This window comes from Pholis gunnellus, assembly GCF_910591455.1.
Source record: "Pholis gunnellus genome assembly, chromosome: 19".
In the NCBI taxonomy this organism is placed as follows: Eukaryota; Metazoa; Chordata; class Actinopteri; order Perciformes; family Pholidae; genus Pholis; species Pholis gunnellus.
In genome coordinates, this window is record NC_136546.1 from 20,233,817 (window position 1) to 20,244,961 (window position 11,145).

Genomic DNA, 11,145 nt, shown 5'->3' on the forward strand with positions numbered 1-11,145 from the left:
GCTCCCGGCTGTTAACCTCCAGGTTGTTGACGTTTTACCTCCATCTGAACATGAAGCTTGATGTGAGAGTCGTCTTCCTTTATTCCATTAAACACAACATAAACATCTGGATTTGTATTTCATCCGTAAGACATTTGAGCCCAAAGAAGTTAAAAACAATAAAAAGGCAACAGTCTTCTTCTTCTTCTTCTTCTTCTTCTTCTCTCCCATTAATCTTCTCACGACCCCTCACATTCATCTGGTGACCCCTTGGAGGGGCCCGACCCCTAGTTTGAGAGCCACTGGGCTAAACTGACTGAATATAGATAAAAGTACCTCAGCTACAACCGTAAACTAACAGTAACAGTACTGCTTCAGTGTGAACTATCTAACCGGTCCACCGTGGACAGACCCAGGTCCTCCAGCAGAGACCGGTCCACCATGGACAGACCCAGATCCTCCAGCAGAGACCGGTCCACCGTGGACAGACCCAGATCCTCCAGCAGAGATCCAGGAGCTCCGTGGACAGACCCAGGTCCGGCTTCACCTGCAGCCTTGGACCTGCAGTCGGAGCTCTGGAGGGAGGAGGAGAGCTCAGATCCCGGCAGCAGCAGCAGCATCTCCTCCTCCTCCTCCTCCTCCTCCTCCTCTTCCTCTTCCTCCAGGAGCAGAGCTTCTCCTCTCTGGGAGCCGACACCGACACCACGCTGCTGGAGACCCAGGACGTATTGCTGGACCCGCTGGAGGGAAGGGAGGCAACGGGAGAACCAGAACCAGGACTGAGAGGAGCAGACGGTCAGACCTGCTGTTTTTCTAAAGAGACTCTGGTGCTCAGAGACACTTGGATTTGAACTGACTGTGTCTAAATGTTTAGTTAGTTTATATAATAGTATATATATTATCCCTTCCTTTGTCATATCAGGGTTCTTTAATACCATAACCAGGTTAATTCACCGGTTATAATCACTTTTCCATTTATTTTCCCTCAGAAATGTTTGGGCCAACTGATATCATGTGACATAATAAAGAAAGCTGCAATAAAACCTGAAACTATTTGTTTCTAAGAAAGCATGTGGTTTAACTATGATGGATTTAACTATAAAAGTTATAATCACAACCGTCCGTTTACACTATTACACAACAACGTCCATAATATCCAGCCAATACAATCCATATTGGTCTAATGATCCGATCATGCTTTTGGATGCTTTTGGATGCTTTTTGGTGTTTCAGCACCGAGGCTGCTGCTGACAGAGAGCACACAGCCATCCAGACCATCTGACCTCTGACCTCTCCTGCAGCGGTAACAAAGAGCTGCTGTCAATCAAACGTCAGAGAGGTTTCTCACAAACAGTCCCGAGTCTTTGAGGACGACCCGCGTCTCTGAAAACAGAATAAATAAAGATCTACATGTTTCCTCCGCAGCAACACGAATGACTCAGCGACACCACTCGGCTTTGCTAGAAACCAAAGTAATCGTTTCTTTAACTGTCAAAGGTGCAAAAGTGCTTTTATTCTGCTGCCAGATAATCACCATCATTAAATGTGTTTCCTTCACAGTTTCACACTCGCTTCCTGTTAAAACTTCAAACGTCTGCCTGAAGTCTTTAATTAAGGGAGGTGTGATCAGCTGGCTGGACTGCTGTGAACTTACGAATATATTGAGGAGGAAAGAAGCCTAAAAGTGCCATCTTTATTAAATGTATAGTTATTATTAAATTGTCTTTATTCAAGTTTAAACTAGAACATAACTTCTGCATATTTCGAATAAATTGCACAATATGTAAATTGCACATCCTGGTTTAAACACTAGATGTTGAATATTCGTATTGAGATTATATATGTCTATTTCTCAATATTAGACAGATTTACATCTATTTGCATTTACATCGTAATCTTTTATTACGGCCTGAGCGTGAACATAAATATGTCACTTATTTACAGACTTACACATACCATCAGAATACCATTTTTAGACTACAGTTACGCTTTTTTAACCGATTGAATAGCTATCGGATATTTTTTTAAAAAGTGTAAATGCATCCAAGAAGCAAACACCTCCTCAAGGTTCCTGAACAGTCTTTGTTACTTGAGATGACAAATCAAACCCCAAGTGCTCACAGGTGATCCCACACCTGTGAGCACTCGTGATCATCTAAACAGGAATTTAAACAGCCAGGTTTCTTCTGTTCCATTTGAATGTCCTGAAAAAGAACCAAGAACCAAAATAAACCTCACTTATATGAATTTGAACGCATGTAGTTCAGGAAACACAAAGACGGATCACAAACACATACATTTATATATATATATATATATAAGTCATTTTCTTTACAAGCAGAAGTTTAATTAAATGTGTCAAAATTGTGATTTAATTGTGTATTTTTATTTGTTGGCCTAGCGAGCGGTTTAAGATGTTGAACCACAGTGTTTAATGCATCCAGACTATTTTCCCCAATAATGAAGACCTTATTTGGTTACGGTATTTGTTACGACCTCCATAACGATGGAAATACTCCGTATGTCTGAATGTTTTCACTATTTCCCCCACTGAACCTATATTTAGTGATGTGATTTGGGACATTTTGAACCTCTCAGCAACATATCAAATAGGACTCTGCCCTCGTTTGACCAGCTGAGGGGAGGAGGGAATGTGAGAAAGGCCCATTCATTAAACAACTAAATGTTTCCACTGACATCATGTCCATTCTGGAAGCACAACGTGTAAAGTCTCTGTGGCACGGCCGTCTCGTTTGATCACTTACCGGCTCAATCTGAAGCAGCTGCTGGCCCGTTGGCTGGCTACCTTCGCCGTACTTCCACCTTTAAGTCGTCGTCACCATAACAATATCTTTGTACGGGAGCCAAGAAGGCTCAGATTTACACATTATGAGCTCATTGCTCTCGCTGAGAGGCCGGCTGTATGCGCAGAGATCATAAATCATCACTGCAGCTGCACCGTGTGATGTACTGCTCGGATAAACATTTAATACATATGTTGAGTTACTGTAATACGTATATTGAACCCTGTGCAAAGACACATATACCAACCAGGAAGAGACTCGAAAATGACTACAAAGAAACACAAAAAGACTACAAAGAGACCAAAACAATTCAAAGTGATGCACAGCTGCAAAGAGAATCAGAGACTCTCAACGACTATGAAAAGTGGCAAAACAACCACAAAAGACACAAAATGGATAAACAGAGACACAAAATGACAACAAAGAGAGACAAAATGAGACACAAAGAGACACAAACTGACAATGAAAAGATGCAAAACAACCACAAAAGATCACAAAATTAATAGAAAGAGACACAAAATGACAACAAAGACACATGGCAACTACAAAGAGAATCAAAACAACAAAAAGGAGAGAAAGAATGACAACAAAGACACAAAAAAAAGGTTTCCTCTTCAGTTTTTGTTTGTCTCTGCAAATTGGCGAAACAGCGCCCCTCTGGTTCGCAATGTACTGTTGTGGTGGGACGTGGTATTGCACTCCTACAGTACCGTCCACCTGAAGGGATGACAGGTGAAACTGACGTCCTTTAATCAGCGTTGAAGAATAGTTTCAAACAAATGCACACGGTCACTGTAAAGCCACGTTAAAACTATGAACAAGTTAGCGAGAATATTTCAAACAAAATAACTACTTCAAGTGTTGCTAACAGCCATTATCGTGGTTGAGCTAGCAGTTAGCTAGCAGCAAAAATGGAGGCCGGAAGTAGAACAATCAGCTGGTTATCATCGCAGGAAACATGGAAGGAGAAGAAAAAAAGCCTCTTCAAATACTGTGAGTTAATTACAATTCATCTATCTATTGGTATTGCTTCAATTAAATTAAATACTTAGTGCTTTGACATTATGACTTTACATTGTTTAAATGCCATGATTTTGTTGTCTTGATGTTATCGAGATTATATTGCTTAAATTACTTGAACTTTGTTTCGGTGTTGTTAGGGTTAAGTTTCTTAATTTAAATGTCCTGTGTTTTGATGTTATTGCAAATAATCAGATTTTAGTGGCTGAAAACACAATGTTTTATATTTCTACTTAGTCACTAAAATGTTTATCAGAATCAGAAACGGTTTATTGCCAAGTTTGGTTGACCATAGAAGGAATTTGACTTGTATAACAACAGTACAATAGTATAAATACATAATTAGAAATATGAACATTTACAATAGAATATGATAAAGAAACAAACAAATAAGATACATTTAAATATGCCTGTTATTAAAGTGTCTATTATTACCTATTATCAGAGTTGTTTCTAATTCATTTGAGATGAATTGACTAATTGTTTCAGCTCAAAACTGAAGCTTTCTGACAACTTGTAAGTTTTGAAGCAACCAGCTGATGTTTTTTGATCTAAGTGCTGTCTGACTACAGTTATCGTAGAATAACCTCCAGCCTCACGTTGGGAATATTGCCGCTGGGTTTCTGTATTATCCTTCATTGTATCTGGAGAAAGAAATACTCTGCTGGTTCATTTTAAACTGAGGGAAATCTTTTGTGGTGGAGCCCCACTTCAGTTAATGTCTCCATTACAGCCAACCACAGCCTTTCAAGATCAATTCAACCCACTTTTCTGCAATTGTCCCTTCACCTAACACTGCTTTGTGGTAAATCCCAAATTTCTGGGTCTCCCTGCTGCTCAAAGCAAATAAATCACCTCTCGAATCAGAGTTGGACACATATTCACAGTACATACATGCACACTTGGCTGAAGTCCTTGTTATGTGGAGTGAAAGTTAATAAAAGTCACAAAAGCAGCATGAAGCTAGTTAAACAGCACGCAGCCTCACAAATGTCACCCCGAGACCAACGTTTATAAAAAGGCCAACGGGATATTCACACGTCGTCTACTTTCTTGTTTTAAACGCCCGTAAACGATCGCAGGTTCAGTACCTGTTTGCCAGGAAAAGACACGGACAAGTTCACCTGCAGGACTCGGCGGCAAGCTACCGTTTTTAATTCTAGTGGGACCGGCTCCTTTAGGGTGAGTGGTTTCAGGATTATATTTTGGGTTAGATCTAGTTTAGGGGTTCCAGACCGATGCATTGCAGATTTCTTTAGTGGTTTAAATAGGTCTGGTTTCGTGCTCTTTCCTCCTTTTCCTTTTGGAGAAACAATCAAACAGTCAGAGTTTAGTTGGCGGGATTAAGGCTACATTCACACTGATACGTTTATTAATCAATATTATTGAATTATCTAATTATTATTAGTTTGTTAATATCTAGTTTAACTTGTTAATGAACTGCTGCAAGTAACAAACCCAATACAAATGACACATTTAGGCATCGTTTCCATATATCTAGTGTAGCAGTGGGAGTGAAAAGGATGCGTGAACACTCCCAAGTTGTTTCCCATTTTTCTGACATTTTTCTGGCATATTGGTGCCTTCACCTTGAACTTGTGGGGTTGTATTTTTTTGGGAAGTCCAGTCCATCATATGCATGGTATGGAAGTAGTTTCAATTATGAGATCACAAATCACAAACACGTACGTCACCATGTTTGGTTTTAAGTAACGGTCAGTCATTTGTGTCTTCTGCATTTTGGTGCCACGGTGGTAGAAGTAATTATTATTATTAAGAATATTTTTTGAAGTAAATCCTACCTAGGCTACAACCCGTGAGCCACTTCTCTTACAAAGTTGTACCACATGTAATCAAATTGGGCTCCTAAACCACTTGAAGGTGACACCTATGACTCAGTGGGTTGTCACGGGCCTTCTGGGAAATGTAGGAATGACCTAAATGAAACATGAGACCAGTTGATTGAACATATTTACAAGCACTGAAATACAAACGTGTGTGTGGCTTGTTCATCCGTCTAAACCTGACATGTTATCATGTGCCTCTGTGTATATGTGAGTGTTTGGTATCACACAGGTGTTCACACGGTGTTTGAGTCCATATCAACAACCCACACGGTGACAGAGAGAACATGTTTATCAGCCGCGTAAATAACAGCAGAGCGGAATTTATTTCAGCGGTGTGAAACACGCTGAACCGATCAGTCTGACCGTGTGATTCCAGACGAGTCACAGCAGCTACAGGAAGTGAGAAACAAGGGAAGTGTGAGGACGTGGACGCAGTTTAAACGTGTAACGTTACAGATTTCATATATTGTAAAAACATCTCGTCAATAATATTGTACGTACTCATATCTTATCATCACTCATATCCATATTTATTTTATGTTCTCTGTAATATTGTGACATTTTAATATTATATTGTTGTCTTTCTGCCTCTTCCTGCACTGTGATGTATCTCTGTTATGTTTGTTTATTTGTATTTTATTGTTTAAATTGTGCAAAATAAATAAACTAAACTAAAATACTGAAGTCCAGATTTGAAGTGAGTGCAACGGCAGTAAAAGCATCTGTGCCCTCAATTTAATCACAATCAGCGATGCTTCATTTCTGTGAAATAATGCAAAATAAATTGGACCACATTGTTATTATCACAAATAAGAAATTTAACCAGCGGCGTAAAGTGGGGGACTGTTTGCCCGTTGCACCACCTACTTCCTGCTTCCTTCTACCACGGAGATGGACTCAAAAAAGCATTTATTCCTGTTAATTTACACAATGTTAAAACGTAACCAATGCGTTTGCGAAAAGGCAACGCTGAAAATGTATTATTGCGGCGCCAAAAAGCTTGGTGGAAAAAAAAACTTTGGGTGGAAAAATGTCGTTAATAGAGAACTTTAAAGTGGACACTTCCGTCAAAGTTTGCCCCGCCTCCAGCTCTGATTGTCTTCATGGAAACTTATTTTTTTTAAGAAACCTTTTCTTTTTCTTTCCCATACAGTACAAGGGGATGAATAGTTTAATTAATACAGAATGCCTGAGAGTCTTACTGCGTTATATTTCAATATAGTTTTGTTTTTTCACCTGGAGCCTGAATATTGAGTTTTCCTTTTCATAAATAAAGATATTTCCACATTAAATGAGTGCATACAGATGCAGGAAATGAAGTGGGAAATGCGTGACATGAACCCTGTATTTTCTTTTTAAGCAACAACACAATGAATCGTCTGACACCAGATTCCACCAACGGGGTGAATCTGCTGTCTTTGAGGAGACGTTGGGTGAGTTTTTGGTCACAGCTGCAGATTTATTTTCTTCCTGTGAGAAATAAAAAGACAACAGGAGGCGAATGAACACGGAGACAATACTCAACGCAGGAATATGCTGTTTGGTTTCCTCTGCTGTGTGAAGTGACCGGTGCTGAAGGCAGTCAGACCTAAAAGGTAACAAGAGGAGAAATGTTCTGCAGAAATATTCCCTCAGGAGATAATATCTGCATGCAACTGGTCTCCAATCAGACGATGTGCGGGAGTCTTTATGAGTCACAGAGCAGCACAGACTCACTTCCAGGTGTGTCCTCTGTGAGCCCGATAAACAGAAACAAATAGAGCGCAGAAATACCTTCAAGGAGTTCTGAGTAAATATTGTTCTTAAAGATAAAAAGTTTCTTTACATTTCTGCTGACTTGCAGGTCCACTGCTGATTGGGAGAATTATTTTATTTTGATAACTGCGGTTGAACCTGATTGCGACCCGCTCTCTCCTGAAGTGCGTGTCTTTAACCGTCGTGTTTGCGTGTGTTTGTCTCTTGTATTTGGATTAACAGTGTTGCGCACTATGTTGTGCAACACAAAAGGTTTTCCAGCTCGACTCGCAGACAGAAAGTGTGATTGTGAAACCGGGCAGACAACAAGCTTTGAACACATGGAGCTCGTCTCCTTAATGAAAGGACACAAGTGAGGAAATGACTGTCTGATAATGAACTCGTGCTTTTTTAAATCCCTGATGGAAGAATACATTATATACATTATGTCCTTGTAGTAAGTAATGGCATTCGTCTTTATGTCTTTATATCTTTATATTCTCCTTTTTCGACAGTTTCTAAGCCTCTTTTGGACACTTAATTAAATCCTAAAGACCGCTGTTTATATTTCTTTAAAACATGGACAGTGATCCAAATTAGAAGTAGCAATATATTTTAAAATTTTAAAAAGTCTTAAATCTCCTGCAACATAATTTACATATTTTCTGGAGACATTTCTTTGGGTTTCAGGAGATTTAAAATATCAAAACCTAAAGTTTTACTTTTTATAAGTAAAGTTTAGCTGCGAACTAACGTTCTGATTTTGTCGTCTTTGTGAGTTTCTCAACCTTTTCTGCACACGTTGTTACTCAGCACTTTTCAGTTTCACACTTTTGTCCGTGTTTCTTTTCAAAAACACGGACTGATCCAAATTGGAAGTAGCAACAAATCTTAAATTCTCCTTAATGAGCCACTTATTTAGTTTAAGGCCTTTTATTGATTCATCATGAATGAATAGTAAGGAAACAGTGAACGACGACGTCTTTAGAATGATATGATTTCACTTTTTGGGATACAAAATAGTGAAGCCATGGCCGGTCCGTGATGCAGCTGGAGTATCGGGGGGGTTTTTCGAGGTGTTCGTCCCCCCGGTCAGACCGATGCTCTGGACTCCGTCAGCTCCTGGGAGGTCGGCTGTTTGCCTGTTGGCAGCGAGTTTCGACAGCCACACTGTTGTTGTTTTCTCTCACACTCCGCATGGCAACTACACATGAACACGAGACACCGACAGCCGGTCGGCCGGAGCCAAGAATACCGCGCAGAACAACTCCTCCATTGAAAGGTTGGATTCTGTTCGCGGCAGCGGACTTCACGCTACAGAACACCCCGATCATTTGAGATAATATCTACCAGCTCACTGGATGCAGTTCAGTTTGTCACTGGTGAGCGTGAGTCATCTCTAATATGCCATGAATTGTAGAAAAGAGGATCATTAATCACCTCAATAGCTCCTCTGAAAGTGTGTAATGACACACAAAGAGGAGAGAGGTGTTGATCGGGCAGCGAAAGTGAAAACAGACACCGATATAAATCACATCGCTTGTGTTCCTTGAGGCTGGAAACAATAACTGATAATGGATGTAACCAAAAAGACCAGAGATGTCTTTGAAATCCACATGTTTTCAAATTAGCGGTACGGTTTACCAACTTTATTTTACTAAACTTTAAAACCTTCCGGTTACAAATTACTGCTTTTTTTTTCTTCTGTTGACCGCAATACAAAAAATGCTCCGAATTGATGGAACTGAAACACTCGTTTCACTTCGTGGCTTCGGGGTGAGATCACCAAATTTGGACTGAAACCAAAAACATCAGCAGAGAGCGATTCAACGCCGCCTCCACACGACATGTCAGACCTGAGCCGCACCAGTAAATATGTGCTGGAGGTTTGTCCTAAACTGGCCTCCCACCACTGAGGCCCACCTGTCAACACACGAACACATGACTTGTACAGCACCAAGGTTTTATGGTCTGTGAATCTGGGAACCAGCTCCACTAACATGACTCTGCTTCTCACTGTTTGAACTCATGAACCTTCAATACTAGAATGACCACACATGTAAGGCATGCCTCATGCACTCTTTAAACATCTAGATAAAGCTTTGGCAAAAGTCTAATCAAGGATTTATTTTTACCTTTAACCCTGGGGGATGCTTTAGGGGCGGGGCTTACTGTGATTGACAGGTCTCTACCAGAGACGTATACGGCGTCTCTACGTCACTCCTCCTCAGTCCAGATATGGTCACTTCCTGTTCACTGGTTGCAAAAAAACAAGATGGCGACGACAAAATCACTAAATTGAAAATCCCAAATATTGCTTAATGCAGGTTTTCTCTTGGTCACAATTTGAAGATGACACGTTTCATAGAGAAAACTATTTTTTCTTGCAATTGAGAAAATAATAATTAGATTAATTGATAATTGAAACATTGGTAGTTGGTAGTTGGTAGTGTTAGTTAGCATCAATAACTTAAGTTTTGATGAAGATGAAAAGTCAGAGGATCACTGAAGTCATCAGGGTTCATCCTCTGAGGAACATGAATGTCTGTATTTATATTCAAGTCTAACCATTTAATAGTTTTAGAGTTTATTAATCAATATCACCAGATGATAAAAACAAATCATTCCTCCTGGCTTTAAAGCCACCGTGAATAACTTCCTGGTTGTAAAATGTTATTTGTGTTGACCTATTGTCACGGTTTGTTTTCCGCTCAGTGAATCCGTCACGATGCAAAAACAAACATCCATGTGGAGCTGACTTCATGACGGCCTAAGCACTCAAACTGCCAGTTTCTCTTTGTGGAAAATATTTCTGTCTACCTCAGCCTCAGATTATGGACAAAACACACGGCCATTAAATGCTCCCTATTTGTTTAATATCAACGTTTATATGAGCTGCTGTGTTAATACTATGTGAGCTGGAAACTAAATCTCATTAAACACAACTGCAGGAAGAGAATCCAGCTGTTTTCCTCGAATACCCCGAAACCTGGAGAAGGTTTCAGCTGCAGAAGAATTTTCAATGTAGGATGGGTTTCGTTGCTTTTGTTTATAAGCCAGCTCGCTCATCAAATATACCAGTTACCACATGTACAAAGTCCTCCATGTGTCTTTGAACTCGCCTTCATGTGTGCATTGCTCACCTGCATGAAAACAAACATTAAATATAAGTGTTGGGTATCAGCATGTATTAAAAAGTCTTGTAAAGCACAGAAATTCTCAAAACATGTCCTGAGAAGGTATTAAAAAGTCTTATTCTCTTAGAGAGACGTTCCCGTAACACTTTTTTACTTCCTGATACCGATCCAATACCAGTGTTAAAAACAAAGCAAAGTTAAACTGCTCTTAATTCCCTGAAAAAAAACAAATGCTTCATGTGTTAAAACTGCATTCTCTCTAGTGTCCACCAGGGGCGACTCCTCTGGTTGTATAGAAGTCTATGAGAAAATGACTCTACTTCTCTCTTGATTTATTACCTCAGTAAACATTGTAAACATGAGTTTATGTTCTCAATCTCTAGTTTCAAGTCTTCTTCAATACAGCATGATGTTCATTTAGTAAATGATGGTCCATTTAGAGTCAAACAGACCATGTCGTTTTTATCACACAAACAGGACAACTGGTGTGTTAGTTGGGGACTATTTTCAGCGGCGGATTAATTCACATTTGGTGCTCTAGTGGGTATTTCATTGACGACAGTGAGGCTCATTGACGTGTTTTAATGGAGCTCAATAGCTCAGAGGAAGACGAGATATCAGGCT